General features: G+C 29.9%; 1 long non-coding RNA gene across 1 annotated transcript; it reads left to right on the top strand.

Moving 5' to 3' along the window:
* The first annotated feature begins 346 nt into the window (after positions 1–346).
* LOC128293060 (uncharacterized) lies at positions 347–1,500 on the top strand. Its single transcript, XR_008283088.1, has 3 exons — positions 347–462; positions 937–1,021; positions 1,458–1,500. It is a non-coding gene; the product is annotated as an uncharacterized LOC128293060 (long non-coding RNA).
* The last annotated feature ends 11,324 nt before the right edge of the window (positions 1,501–12,824 follow it).

The following is a 12,824-nucleotide window of genomic DNA, read 5'->3' as shown; positions in this document are numbered from 1 at the left end:
AGTCGGAACGGTGGTTTCGGGACCACGAATCCAAGTAAAAAAAAGTTATTATTTGTTTATTATTTATCTATGTTTTGAATGCATGAATTTGGTTGGCATGAAATTTTACTTTAAAATTTGCATCATTTGAATGCCGATTTATTGAATAGGGTCTAAATGCATAATATTAAAACTTAATGAGTTATTTGGTGATAACCAAATTATGAGGACTATTATTAGTGGAGGGATTTCATAGGAAATTTTGCCATTCCAAAGTGTAGTGGGCGGCACTTGTTATTGTTATTAGTTTTATATAATGAATATATGCATTTTACCTATTAGTATTATTATATTATATGAAATGAAAGTAATAAAAATAAAAGAAAAGGAATAAAATAAAACCACCTTGTTCTTGTCGAAATAAAAAGAAGAAGAAAATAGAAAAGAAACAAGACATTCGGCCTTCCTTGATTCAAAATTTAGGTATGTGTTTAGCTTTAATTTGAAATTGGTTGCATTTTTAAGATGTTAGTTGTCTTTTGATCATAACCCATGAATTTATTTTCCTAATTGTTGAACATTGAATGCTCGGTCATGAGGTTGATATGAAGAAATGTTTTAGTTCTTTGTTGAATGTGTTAGAAAATAAGAATTGGTGTTTGATTATTGAGGTTTAAATTTAGATGTTAGGTGATTTTGTGTTTATGGTATGAAAATGAAATAAACTGTTAAATGGGAAGTTAATTGCGAAATGAAGATATGTAAGGATTCATATAGGCATATGGAGCATGGTACATTGAAATAAAGAATTGATGTATTTTAATTATTAAATACTTTGGACTATTTAGCAAATGTTGAATACCATGAGGAGCGAATAAGTAAACTTATTAATTATGCATTAAGAATTGATTTGTTTATAAATTAAATTGAATGAGTTGAAATTGAAATTTTAATTAGATCAAGAAACAAGGAGATCAGAAGCGGATAAGAGAACAGCGAAATTAATTGAATAGCCGAGAAACTTAATCCGTTGATAATCGAGGTAAGTTTTAAGCAATTGAGTTGATTGAATTTAATTATAATGTAATTCATGAATTCAATGGAAGTACATAATTATATATGCATAGTTTGGTATAATCAAAAGTGAATACATATGTATGGTTTGATATCACCGAAGGTGAATATATATTTATATATATATATACATTTATTTGATCTAGCCGATTGTGGTATAAGTATGTGTATATATATTCAAAATGGTAGTAAGCTTGAGATGAGCACTAAGTGTGCGAAGTGAAATTGGTAATGAGTACTAAGTGTAAAAAAAATTGATCATTTGGCACTAAGTGTGCAAACTGAATTTATACCGAGTACTAAATGTACGAGATCGATTAATGAGCACTAAGTGTGCGAGTTTATCTTTACGTATCAAAGATGGATTAAGGTGAATAAATGTTTATTTGTTTGTTTGAATTAAGCTCAAGAGAAAAAGGAGCTAAATTCGGAAAGGGGGAAAGCAAAAGTAGTTGATTAATCAATCCATAATTGTGCAATGACATTCAAGGTAAGTCCTTAAGTAATTAAATTTGATTTGCTGCGCGCTTAAGATTATATAATATGATAAGAAATTATTTGACCTTTACAAGTTCGATTTGCAATAAGTATATTGAATTTAGCCTATAAAGCCGGATATGAAATGGATGATTTATGTATATAATGTGGCTGAATGACTATTAAGTAATGATGTGAAAGTGTGTAATATGTGTGTACAATTTTACTGTACTTGTTTGTATAAAGTCGAATGTGAATTGAATGGTATATATGTGGTGACCGAATAGCTATTATGAAACAAAGTCAAAGAATGGGATATTTGTATAATTGATGAATTGTGACTATTGTTCCTACTTGATCGAGGTTGTGTGTGAAATAATTTGTGACTATGGCATATAGCCGAATGGTTATTAAAAGTGAAACTGGGATAGTGAAAAGATTATGTGTTCTTTGTGTAAGATTATTGAACCGAAAGTTAAAGGGTAGGTGTACATTTTGTGCTTATATTCGAATGAAGCAATTGAATTACTAATGTGATACGTTATGTGAAATGTGTTAACATGTGCAAAAAATATGCAAGATACTGGAAATGTATCTGGGCTAAAGTCCCGCAGGCTTCGTGCTGGAAATGTATTCGGGCTAAAGTCTCGTAGGCTTCGTGCAGGAAATGTATCCGGGCTAAAGTCCAAGAGCTTTGTCTTTGGTAATATAATTTCGGGTTTTATACCTAACAGGCCAAGTGCCGATGAATTTGATAAAAGTATACAATTACAAGATCCTACACTAAGATGACAAATTGAAAGTGTATTACATATTAAGTTGGCCAGGTATGTACCATGTACTCGTATGCGATTTTGATTTGAATTAAATTATAAATGTATAAAGTGATGCATCTGTGAATAAGTGTTATGACTATAAATGTGATCGTGATACATTCAGTAAATGTGTGAAGTTATGTGAAGTGATTCTATGTTTATATTCAAATATAAACACTTGGTCCTTGTGGAAAGGTTTGTGGAAGTATATGATTTTATTTTTAGGTGATTACGATCATGGAAAATTAAATGTGAATATGATATTGTATTTTATTCATTTCAATTGAACTAAAGTTGATAGTGAAGCATTTTAATGCCTATGTTATATGAGTTCGATCTTGAATGACATGATATACATGTTTAAATAATTTGAATGCAAGGAATGTGTCAAAGAGCAAATTTGTAATAAATCTGCTTGGGACAGCAACAATAGCGTGAGTTTTGAAAATCACCATAAATTGTGGAAATTGAATTAGAAGCTGAATAGATTATGTAATTAAAGCTTAATGAGTCTAGCTTCTTATAAAAGAAACCGTGTAAGCAAAAGAATTGTAGATAATGAGATATTTGAAGTGGCGTGACATAGAGTCAAAATGACTTCGAAATCCCCTGTTTTGTTTTTAGAAAATCATTGTAAATTGTACAATGATGATTATAGGATAAAATTTATATTCTTAGACTCCTTAATGAGTCTAGTTTCAAATGAAATAAACGAGAACATATTTTGAATTCTGTACAATGAGAAATCTGATTTATAGTGAAGAATGGTCAGAATAGTCAAACAGTGAAACAGGGGAAAAATTAAGAAAAATCTGGTATTTATTGGTCAAACAAAAAATTCTGAAAATTTTAGAGATATAATATATATGAGTCTATTTTCAGGGAAAATTAACAGCACATGATTTGGAGTTTTGTAGCTCCAGTTATAAATAATTTAGTGACTGCTGCTCAGCAAGACAGCTTGTATTGATTATGTGATTATGTTGTGAACATTGAATAAATTTGGTCAGATGTATGTAGTCCATGTGAAAATGAGACGTGATAAATAACAGATAAATATATGCTATATGTGCTTGACATGTGACCTTGTGGTTCCATGAATCAAACATGGAAAAATATGACATATTTTGGTTGGTATGTATTGGATATGTGCAAGTTTTGTTCATACGAATGAATTGACAGTTATCACACGAATTTAAAATCATAGTCATAAGTTATTTGTAAATATAAATAAGTGAAGCTATTTAATAAGGTTATATGAACTTAAGAGTACTGTGAATGTATATGCAATTGAGATTATTTTTCAATTCGGATTAGTGATATGGAATTTTCATAATCATTGAAATGATTTATTTGCTTAAGGCTTACTAAGCTTTCAAAGCTTATTCGTGTGTTTTCCTATGTCTATAGGGCTTGGAGAAATTGCTTGGGTTGGAAGTTGAGGAGATTTCATCACACTATCGAGTTATCATGTGAGTAGATAAAGTTTGTATATCATTAAGGTTTAAGGCATGTATAGAATAGACTAACAGTGGAAGGATATTTTGGTTAACGTATTTAAGCCATGCGAATATGACATCTTTTGGATGTTTAATTTTATAAGTTAGAAATTCGATCACTAGTTGTGTCTAGCATTTATATAAAAAAAAATCTTTATTTCAAGAGAATGTTCAAAATTTTACTGTTAAGATCTGTTTTCTGATTTCCGGTAACGTCTTGTCCTATTCCGGCGACGGTTACGGGATAGGGGTGTTACAATTTTGATGAAATTAAGTTGATAGTTCAAGAGTTCATATGTTTCCAAATATGGTTCATGTTGGATAAATTATGGAATTAAGGATTTAATTGAATGAATTCTAAGTTAGAATTGATTAAGGGATTAAATTTTAAACTAGGCTATAAGTTTTATGTTGAAGGGACTAAATTGAAGAAATTTCGAAATTAGGGAAATATGCTGGAAATTTTATAGTTAAATATAAGTTTAGACAAAATTTGAATAGAAAAGAGAGTGAATTGGATTAAGAAAATAATTAAGTTTAGTTAGGATTAAATTGGGAATAAGGTAGGAATTGTTTAGAAATTTAATTATTTATTATAATTAATGCTGTAAATAATAATATAAATTACTATTATTTTCAGTAGCCAACAAAGAACCTGAAACGTCAGCATCGAAAGGAAAGGAGAAAGTCATCGAGGACTAAAGCGGAGAATTACGGTGTGTATTACTATAATTCAAATTTTAATTATTATTGATTGCTGAAATTTTAATTGTTATGTATGGTAAGTAAGAATTGAGGTAAGTATGTGATTATTTGAAAAGTGTATTGATTGAAAAATAAATAAATGGTGAAAATTAATTTGTATATGAATTAAGATAATAGATATTTGAATTGAATGAGTATTGAAAATTTTTGTGTAAATGAAATTGAAATTAGAAAAAGTAAAATAATACCCTATTAACTTGTCGGACTAGATTTGATACAAATGGCATGCCATTGGATTTGTGATGTGATGAAGAGATTGTAGTTCGACCGAGAAGATGTTTCTGTTATTATATACTTCGATTTATCCGAAGAGGCACTTAATGCCTTACCGGTGTGTTATGGAGGATTTAAAATATTCTGGGTGTGTTTGAGTTGGACATTCTGGTGTGTTTGGGTGGAAATTCGCGTATCTGTCATAGTCTGAGCTTTGTTAATAGGGTAAATAATTGAAATGAAATTTTGAAAATGAGATTATTTGTTTTAGCACTATTGAAAAGTACGAGAAATAATGTATGAACTAAATTATGAATTGAGTTAGTATGAGAAAATAATTATGAATTTAAGATTTATGAAGTAAAATACTTATATATAAAAGTAGTTTAAATAATTATAAAATTTATGGTTGATGTTTGTAAATTATTAATGTTAAATAGTTTTGATTTATAGAAATACCATTGAGTATATCCATACTCAAATCACAGTTGTTTCCGTGCTTGAGTTAGTAGAAGTCAAGTGTCCGGCTCAAAGCATCCAGAACAATCCCGACTCCAACACAAACTTGGTGATGTATATTTTTCTTTTGGGTAAAGGTGGCATGTACATAAGTGTTGTTTAATCACTTGAATAAGTATATTACTTTGAGTAGTGAAGGATGAATTACAAGATTTAGATGGTTAAATGAAATGGTAAGGAAAGTACATGATATTTTGATACATGAACATTAAGTTGTTAAATGAATGAAGTTTATAATCAAATTTGAATGATGCTATGATAGTTATTAAGTTAAAATTATGTTAATGATATAAATATTAGTTATATGAATGTGAAACATTGGTGTTGGTGATTTTGGTTTGAATTTGCAAGAGGTTTAGGTAAAAATAAGCAGAAATGCTGCCGAAATTTTTTTATAAAAAAAAAATTAGAATACTCGAACAAGTCTCGTTCTACTTTTAATACGTGTTTGAACTTCGAGAGTCCAAGATAGGGACTTAATTATTATATTATACTATGAAAGTTATATTAATTGTAAATTATTCGTAAGTTGTCTGATATGTCCGGTAATGCCTCATAACCTCATTCCGGTGACGGTTTGGGGTTAGGGGGTGTTACAAAATCAACTTCTAGTGATTGACAATCCAAATCAAATTAGGGACGTTATGGAACGTCCAGAAGAAGGAATGATGTACTCCCTACGACATCCACCCGCGAGGGGACCTCGTTCGTTGTAGATGATGGTGGGTCGGATGATGAGTCCGATGTGGATTCACCTCGACAGTCCAGCCCCGATGGTGCAGAAGTTGGATTATTTTCTGAACCGGAGTCTATTCCAACCATACCTGAAGATGTTGAAGGGGGCTTAGATAATGAAGAAGAAGATCTGTAATTCAGGGCGTACTTGTAACACCCCTAACCCGTATCCGCTGCCAGAACAGGGTTTCAGAGCATTACTACCATTTACAGATCACTTAAATTTTTTTTTAAATACTTACCGATTCAATGCATCATATAAATAAATATATTACCATTCAATCAACAGTTTGGAACTTGTATAAGCATCAAACAACAACATTGTTAGTATACTTGCACATATCTCATATAAATTCAACATTGATATATCTATTTTCTCGACGTATCGCACTTGAGTTTAATAATAGTCTTAACTTACATAATTTCCTTGTATCAGCATATCAAAGATAATCATATATGTACATGTCATGAAACATATCATGCTCTTACCGTTTCTTCATAAGCATATATCATTCAGTTATATCAATATTTCATGCTCCATCATTTTATGTATATTTATTCCGGTAATAGCTTATATCTTAACATAAATTATATTCCATGTACTTATACTTATTTCGTTTATCTATCTTCATGATTATTTCATACAACTATTTTGTACATATATTTCCATATGACCAGTTCTTGTAAACATTTCACACAACCATTTCATATAATCATTCGTCATCTGATACATATTACCTGAATATCAATTGTTCAACAGATGTCAAAGCGTCTCCCATCCACGGTCTTATTTATCTTTGACATGATGCCATAGTGTCTTTCAACTACGGTCTTACTCATTTTCTGTCATGTTGCCATGGTATCTTTCAACCATGGTCTTGTTCATTTCATATCACGTTGCCATGGTATCTTTCAACCATGGTCTTACGCATTTCATATCAGGTTGCCATGGTATCTTTCAACCATGGTCTTACACATTTCATATCAGAGAGCACACTCCATGAACCTCATCCTTATAGTGGGATTACCGGTCAGGCTAAATCCCGTAATATAAGCTCATAGAGTATTGTCGGGATTACCGGTCCAGGCTAAATCCCACAAGCGACAATTACTCTAATAAGCTTGGATCGAATTACCGATCGAGGTAAATTTAGACCCTAATTCGGATTACCGTCGGGCTAAATCCATTTTCCACATATTCTTCGGGAGGGCTATATCAGGATAGGATTACTCGTCCGGGCTAGAACCTTTTTACCGTCAATTCCTTTTCAGAGATCCATCGAATTTTCCTTTCATTCAACCGGGATTTCTTCCCCTTTTATCAAATATATCAATGTTTCATAAATTTCCATATAATAAACATTCAAATCATATTCATATAAAAAACATGCATTTCAAGCATTTAAGAATATAATTCAAGTTACACGAACTTACCTAATTGCTTGTTTGTGTTTATAATTTCATTAATCCGATATCTTTTTTTTTCCACGATCAAGTTTCATATTGATTCGTCCAGATCTTTATAAATAAATTTGATCATCATTTTCATTCATTTCATATTCTAATGCATTTAATTAATGCTCTAGGCAAAATTATCATTTTGCCCCTAAACTTTTAATTAATGACGATTTCATCCTTAGGGTCAGGAAAATAAAATTCTTGCACTTTAATCCTTATTTCCAGCTATTATTCTCACATGTATTGATAACAGCCCATGAATTCTATAAAATATCAGAATTTTCCATAATTTCAACACTTTTCAATTTAATCCCTAAAACATGTTTTCCCCCGATCTTGAACTAAATTAATAATTTCATTAAATTTTGTAATTTAAATAATAAAATAATTCATTTAATGTAATTTTGTCATTTCTGACATTTTTTTCAAAATTGCCCATAAAGTTTTACTTTTATTCAATTTAGTCCCTGAGCCTAAAATATACAAATTAGCCATGCTAGATGAATATTCATACATATTTTTCCTCCTCCTCCTCTCCATTCCACATCCTTAATGTAGATAACACACTTGTAAGTAACATTATCCATAATTTTTATTATTTACTTTTATGAATATTCAAGTTGTCTATCTGCGTCATAGTTACTAAATTATTTATATCTTGAGCTATAGAACTCCAAATTAATATATGCTAATTTTCCATGAAACTAGACTTATATATATTTTTACCATAAAATTTTTAGAATTTTTAGTTTAGCAAATAAGTACAGTTTATTCTTTAAAGTTACCCCTGTTCTGCAGTCTGATAGTTCTGGCCCTTCTTCACTAAAAATTAATTATCTCCTCGTACAGAATTCTAATGATGTTTCCATTTGTTTCTATTGAAAATAGACTCATTCGGGATTCTAAACATATAAATTTAAGCCCCTAATTATTTTTATCCAATTTTTTATGATTTTACAAAGTTAGAACAGGAGAACCCGAAATCATTCTAACCTTGTCTCACAAAATTCATCATATCTCATGATTTACAATTCCATTGCTTACATAATTTTTCTATAAGAAACTAGACTTAATAAGATTTAATTTCATATTTTATTCATCCTATAATTAGATTTCTACAATTTTTTATGATTTTTCAAAGTTAGGCTACTGCTGCTGTCCAAAACTGTTTTAGTACAAGATATTAATTACCATGTTATAACACCCTTATTTTCTTTTTCTACACCATTTCTCATCACTTTCTCTTATTTTCTCTTCACTAACATATCAAGAACATAGGACCTTATATACGAAAACTCTACTATAACATTATTTCCATGCTTTGTCAATAATAACAAACTTAAAAACATATTGAAATCTTGATATACTTACCTTCTTCTATTGATACTAACCTTTAACTTGATTTTCTCTCTCCTCTAGCTTCTATTTCTTGAACCCAACTTGATATTCTAACTCCCCATGGTCTCCTTAACATTTTTCTCTCTTAGTAGCTATGAAAATTCTTTTGATTTCCAGGTGAAAATGGTGAATTTTTGGTGGAAGGACCAAATTGTAAAGAAAAGAAAATTTATTTCTTTTCCTTCTCTTCTAACGTTGGTTGCATGCATAGAAAGATGACGAAAATTCTTCATCTTTCCTTCCTTTTATACTAAATAATTAATAATAAAATAATAATGAAATAATAATAAAATAATAAAATATCTCATTAAAATAATATATATCTAATTAAATAATCATAAAATATCATCAACATCATCATTACTTTCTAGATTTCTCTCTCTTTCAATTGACCATTTTGCCCTTTATTATCTTTTAAAATTTCATCATTGAGTCATCATTTAATTTGGCTAAATTACAATTTAGTCCCTCATAGTTCTTCACCTATTCAATTTGGTCCTAATTCATCCATTTTCCTTAGTTTCTAGATCATTCCACTCTTAAAATATTTACACTATTGGTCCTTCAAATTTTTCATATTTACACTTTAACCCCTCAAATTTTGAGTATTTACTCTTGTGCAACACAACTTTTCTCACTTTTACAATTTAGTCCTTTCTTGAATTAATATATCATAACATACTTCTCAATATTGACATAACTCAAAATTTCCCTTTTTGTCACTTTATTTCCTTATTTTACTATATCAAGGATAATATCTTACTGTAAAAATTTTCAGGGTATTATAGTACTCACCTCCAGCCCACATGCATAATGTCAATCTATCTCAAGATAATGCGTTGAAGTTTCCAGATCTACCACACAGAAGGCGTGACCGTACAAGTTCGTCATTGGATTCGGGTGAAATGGAAGTTGGTAGGGAGTTTTCTAAAATAGTTTTCTTGATGCATTGAAACAACATAGCATCATGAACGGGGTTAACTACAACATGGTTAAATCCAAATCTAATAAGTTTGAGGCTAAGTATGCAGTGCAAGACTATACATGTTCATGGAAAATCATGGCCTCATTGAGGAAAATGACAGGTTTGTAGGAGATAAAAAAGTACAAAGATCCATATACATGTGTTGGCGGTAAAGTATTACTAGGTGTTTAGGGTTTTTGAATAATACTGTTTGTAATAGGTCAATTTTGGCCTGGGCCCGAAAAAATAATAACCGAAGCCAAAGGATGCAATCGGTTGAAAACAAGCCAAAAAGGGCCAAATTGAAAAACAATCATTAAATTGTGGCCAAATCAAAAAGATAGAGGAAGCCAAGGGGTTATCAAATTTTGCTGACTTGGTAAAAGGCTAAAAATAGAAAGATATTATTTTTATTTTATTTTATTTTATTTTATTTTATTATTAAATTAGTTAGGCTATTTTTAGTAAACCCTATGTATATAAATAGGGGTATTTTGTTCTTTGAAAGAGAACGAATTACTTTTGGAGGACTTTTGGTATTCCTACTTCAATTTGGAATTGGATTATTCTCTCTTTTCTCTTTCAATTACGTGGGAATTTTGTCCATTTCATTTCAATTTCTTTATTTTTCTAAATTCGTCCGATTGCTTTTAGCCCTTCTGTTTTTATTTGTTTTGCAATTAAGTTTTCATTATTCTTAATTTTGGCCCTAAAATTTATTTTGACTACATTTTGATCTTCTTTGAAGCTGTGTGTTTTGGAGGGTGGGGATTATTTCCCTTTTGGTCCCTCATTGTTATTCGCATGTTCAAATTAGTCCATTTTCTTTTATTTATTTCTGATTTGTCTCAGAATTTTGCTTTAAGGTTCGATTTAATCCTTTTTTTATTTTCACTATTTTATTATTAAATTAACTAATTTAATATATTATTGCTATTATTTTTATGTTTCTATTTATATTTATTTTGTTATTCTAATACTATTATTATGTATCTAATTTTATTTATCTACTTATATTTCTACTATTATTATATTTTTATTTGTATTTATATACTAATATTATTATCATTATTACTTTTTTCTTATATATGTTTTTACTCTTGTTATTAACATTCTATTTATTTATTTATTTATTTATTTTACATTTTTGTTATTATCTATTTTAACTTTTTATATAACGCTCATTTCAATTTTATACATTATTTACTTTAATATTTTCATATATTATGTATTTCAAACTTTTTACACATTATATATTTTGAATTGTTTATATAATATTTTTAAAGAGTTTTATACATTATTTTATCTTGAATGGATACTAATTTTTTAAATTATTTTATATACTTTAGATCGCTTTTATAACATCCATTTTAAATCTTTTTATGTATTATTTGCTTAGAATTGTTTTATATTTTATTTTAGATTTTCTTACTTTGTATTTATTTGTTATTTGTGATTTATTATTATAACATTTTGTTTATGAATTATTACTTTGCGTTGTACATTATTATTCCATCGCATTTTATTCGCTTAAAGGTTCGTGTTTTAATAGAATTTAAGTTGTAAAATGAATTTATTCCAATACTCGGTATTTGGCATCTTCGAGAAGATTGTGCCCTAACTTACTGGGTTCCAATTTTTCTTGTTGAATATAAGTAACCGGGTACCCTTTTTCAATCAAAACGTATAAGTTTCAAATAAAAGCTTATTCCCAGGAATTGGAGGTGTTGTGTCATAACTCACTGGATATGACATTTTGTATCCCGAGATAAGGATTTCTAAAAAATAAAAAAATATTTCGTGTTTGAAAATTCAAGAAATCGTGCCCAATCATGCTGGGTTTTGATTTTTCATTCAACTGAATAACTGAATATCCTTTTGAAATTTCGTCCATGTTCTCTTAAATTAAAACGAGCCAATATTTTGTATTTGGAAATTCGAGAAATCGTGCCTAATCGTGCTGGTTTCGACTTACTGTTTGACCAGATAGCCAAATATCCTTTTGAAATTTCAAATGCATGAGTTTTGGAAATTATAAGATGATCTTGTATCGAGGGTTTGAAATGTTGTGTCCTATCGTGTTGGATATGATATTTTATTCCTTCTAAACGAGAGAATCTCAATATCCAATTCAAGTTATTCAAACGTTTTAAAGGAATTTTATTTTAAAATCTTTTTCAAATTTTCAACATTAGGACGTTAATTGATCAATACGATACCAATTTTGGGCGTTGCGAGCGTGCTAATCCTTCCTCGCGTGTAACTGACTCCCGAATCCATTTTCTAGTTTTTTGTAGACCAAAAATGTTGTTTTAATAAACCAAAATGCTGTATTAAAATGATCGATCACAAGGTGATCCGATCACACCTAAACAAAAAGGATTGGTGGTGACTCCATTTTCGTTTTAAAGTCGACATTCGTTTTTCAAAATAAAAATGGTTTTATAGCTTGGCGACTCCATTGTGGACAATAAGAGAGTCAAGCCGCAAAATTGATTATTTTCTGTCCTTTTGTCGAATTTTTAACATACGATCCTTTTACTGTATTCGTTTTGGTTCAAGTCTAATAGAATACTTTTGCATTGCATTGCATGACCGTTGTGGTCACTCCTTTTAAGTGGGAGTGAGAAACTATTTCCTTCGTGAGGTTTTCACCTCCGTGCAGGATAGTGGATCGCTTTCGAGATACATCCGTACCTATGTCATCGTGAGGTTTTCACCTCCGTGCAGTCATAGGGAAATGTATTCCCCTGAACTGAACTCGGTCTATATGAGTCTATAATCGGTGAGGATTGAGGAATCTGCTAGTTCAGGTACCCTTTTCTCTAGAACCGAACCACATATAGAGAGACTTAAGAGCCCACCTTAGGTAGAGCCATGCCCAAATTTAGAGGTCACCCGAATAGGTGCTTCATTTGTTATTTGTTT

Source organism: Gossypium arboreum, chromosome 5 (assembly GCF_025698485.1).
Source record: "Gossypium arboreum isolate Shixiya-1 chromosome 5, ASM2569848v2, whole genome shotgun sequence".
NCBI classification, from domain to species: Eukaryota; Viridiplantae; Streptophyta; class Magnoliopsida; order Malvales; family Malvaceae; genus Gossypium; species Gossypium arboreum.
The sequence above is the reverse complement of the archived record's forward strand: the minus strand, read 5'-3'. Positions and strand labels throughout refer to the sequence as shown.